Source organism: Hevea brasiliensis, chromosome 17 (genome assembly GCF_030052815.1).
Source record: "Hevea brasiliensis isolate MT/VB/25A 57/8 chromosome 17, ASM3005281v1, whole genome shotgun sequence".
NCBI lineage: Eukaryota > Viridiplantae > Streptophyta > Magnoliopsida > Malpighiales > Euphorbiaceae > Hevea > Hevea brasiliensis.
In genome coordinates, this window is record NC_079509.1 from 48889594 (window position 1) to 48893031 (window position 3438).

The 3438-nt window shown below is 38.0% G+C and overlaps 1 non-coding gene across 1 annotated transcript; it reads right to left on the minus strand.

The window, feature by feature from the left end:
* Window positions 1–1360: 1360 nt before the first annotated feature.
* Window positions 1361–1467, minus strand: LOC131175730 (small nucleolar RNA R71). The gene has a single exon (XR_009145919.1). It is a non-coding gene; the product is annotated as a small nucleolar RNA R71 (small nucleolar RNA).
* Between the last annotated feature and the right edge of the window lie 1971 nt (window positions 1468–3438).

Consider the following 3438-nt stretch of genomic DNA (forward strand, 5'->3'; position numbering starts at 1 on the left):
TTTATGCTTCATAAATTATTATTCAGCTACTCCTTCCTATTCTTAAAGCAGTTATTAATTTGATGAGGATTGCTTAATACCAATTCAGTTAATAATTAGAGTCAACAAGAGTGCTGCGCTCGAATTGATGAGTATATGGAAGTTAGGTATTTCACCTCGTTGTTAGTAAATCTACGTTAAGTATTCAATAAGAGATAATTGTATTTCTTTTGTCTATGATTGAATCAATACATTGGAATGCGAATTACCTTGGACTAAAGTTTGTTTAATTCGAGAGTTTCTTATTTAATTTCATATCTTAATTTTGAATTTTTGATTTCTTCTTTGGATTGTGAATTACCCCTCTCCCCCTAACCTTTGCTTATTTTTCCATTACATGAGTGCACGAAATTTAAAAATTCAGTCTCTAGGGTTCGACCTGGATTTACCACTTGCTACAGAAAACATTTCATAATTGGTAATTTCAGTTAACTTAATTTCTGGTGGATTCGACAGCCATCAAGAATTTTGGCGCCATTACCGGGGACTGAAATTTATTGGATTTTGTGTTTTTAGTGTTAGGATATTCTGTTATTAATTTTGTTTATGAGTTGTTGCTGTTTTTAGGTTTTCAAAAAAAAAAATTTACGGTGTTACTAGTCATCAAGAATTTTGATTGAATTTGGAGGGCGGCCCATACCTATTTTGAAGGAAACAACGTTCTGATCAAGACCAATCAATCCATAGGATTCTTTGTCCCCACCCTCTTGAGGCCAAATTCAATTGTTTTCCAGGGTTTTGAGGCATTTTTCTGTTTTTATTTTAATTTCTTTTTGTTTATAAAAAGAACTTCTCAATCTAGTGAGTTGATCTTTGATCCAGAAGTAGAGAAAATTGCTAAACAGTTGAGAAAATTGGCTAAGCAAGCTAAGGAGATTCCGAGTACATCTGAAGGAGTCCAATCTCCAAGGGAGTTAAGTTCATATTCAGATTCAAATTCAAATTCTAAAAACGAAACCATAGCTACTAGAACCTTGAAAGAGTTGGCTGCTCCTGATCTAAACCAACAGCCTTTGTGGATTCAATACTTTATTTAAATGTTGCTTTTGAGTTGAAATCTGGACTAATCCATTTGTTGCCTAAGTTTAATGGTCTTGCAGGTGAGGATCCACATAAGCATTTAAAAGAATTTCATGTTGTGTGTTCTAACATGAAACCTCAAGGAGTTTTAGAGGATCAAATCAAGCTTCGAGCTTGACCTTTCTCACTGGAGGGCACAGCTAAGGATTGGTTGTATTACCTTCCTTCTAGATCTGTCAACTCATGGAATGGGATGAAGCAGATATTTTTGGAGAAGTATTTTCCTGCTTCCTGTGCTACCAACATAAGAAAAGAAATTTGTGGCATTCAGCAGTACAATGGAGAGAGCTTGTATGAGTACTGGGAATGATTTAAGAAACTGTGTGCAAGCTATCTCCATCATCAAATAAGTGAGCAGCTCTTGATTCAATATTTTTATGAAGGACTTCTACCAATGGACTGCGGTATGATAGATGCTACTAGTGGAGGAGCTTTGGTTGATAAGACACCAGAAGAGGTAAGGAGGCTGATTGCTAACATGGCAGCAAATTCTCAGTAGTTTGGAATGAGAATGGATCACACACCTATGAAGGTTAATGAGGTAAGTACATCTAACCTTAAGAAACAGATTTCTGATTTAACTTCTTTGGTGAGGCAATTGGCTGTAGGGAATATGCAAACTATTAAGGTATGTGGGATTTGTTCGGGTTCTGGTCATGCCACTAACATGTGTCCTGCTTTACAAGAGGATGAATCAATGCAACATGCTAATGCAGTAGGACATTATGGACAGCCACAACGCAGGTATGATCCCTATTCGAATACTTATAATCCAGGATGGTGATATCATCCCAATCTGAGTTATGGGAATCAACCGGTGCAAAACTGATACCAGCAACAAAGACCACAAGTGAATCAACCACCTCCACCTCCACCTCCACCTCCCTCAAATCAAGGTATGTCACTTGATGAAATTGTTAAGGCTTTGGCTAACAATACACAATAGTTTCAATGTAATGATCTGGCTCCAACCACTAGAGGAATTATCCGCTTTGGCCATAAGCCTCACGGTTTTATCCCATAGGTGGAATGGAGAACTTCCCAGGAGGTCACCCATCCTAGGATTTCTCTCAAGCAAGCACGCTTAACCCTGGAGTTCTTCCAACTCTCCAAGCCATTCCACCAAAAGGCGCCTCTAGTGATTAGTTCCCCCATTTCATATATCATTACTTTTTGAACCCAAGACCATCTCCGTGCTTTGCCGATGTGTGATTTGCCTAAGGGACCTTTGCAAGATTGGAGGACAAAGAAAAGGAAGGAGTTAAAGATTTGGAAAATTTGGAAGTCAAAGTTTGAGGTTAGTAATCTAAACTTGAATACAAAGGTCCCTTAGGCAAATCCCACATCGACAAAACACGAAGATGGTCTTGGATTCAAAAAGTAATGATATATAAAATGGGGGAACTAATCACTAAAGGCGCCTTTTGGTGGAATGGTCTGGAGAGTTGGAAGAAATCCAGGGTTAAGCGTGCTCGCTTGAGAGAAATCCTAGAATGGGTGACCTCCTGGGAAGTTCTCCATTCCACCTATGGGACAAAACCGTGAGGCTTATGGCCAAAGCAGACAATTCCTCTAGTGGTTGGAGCCCGATCGTTACATTCAACAGGAGACTAGAAATAGAATTCAAAACATAGAGAGGCAAATTGGTGAATTAGCCTCATCTGTAAGTAAGCTGGAAGCTCAAGGTTCTAAAAAGCTTCCATCACAAACAGTCATGAACCCCAGAGAAAATGCGAGTGCTATAATGTTGCAGAGTGAGAAAGAAGTTGATAACCAGACTCCACATGAGCCAATGAAAAAGAAAAAGAAAGGAGAGAGAGAATATGAAGTTCCTGAAGTTGAGGTAAATACTAAACCTAAACTAAATAAGGTTAATAATTCCGTTCTTCCTCCATTCTCATACAGGTTGGCTAAGACTAAGAAAGAAGAACAAGAGAAAGAAATTTTAGAGACTTTCAGAAAGATGGAGGTTAATATACCTTTACTTGATGCGATCAAACAAGTTCCCAAGTATGCTAAATTTCTTAAGGAACTATACACTACAAAGCACAAGTTGAGGAATAATGAGAAGATCAGTGTGGGGGAAAATGAGTCAGCATTAATTCAGCAAAAATTACCCCCTAAATGTAAGGATCCAGGTTCATTTTCTATTCCCTGTAGAATAGGTGATTCTAAATTTGAACGTGCAATGGCAGATTAATGTTATGTCAAATTCAGTTTTTCAAACTTTAAATTTGGGTCCTCTAAAAGAAGCCAGTGTTGTTATTCAGTTAGCTGATCGTTCTAATGCTTACCCATTGGGAGTAATTGAGGATGTGT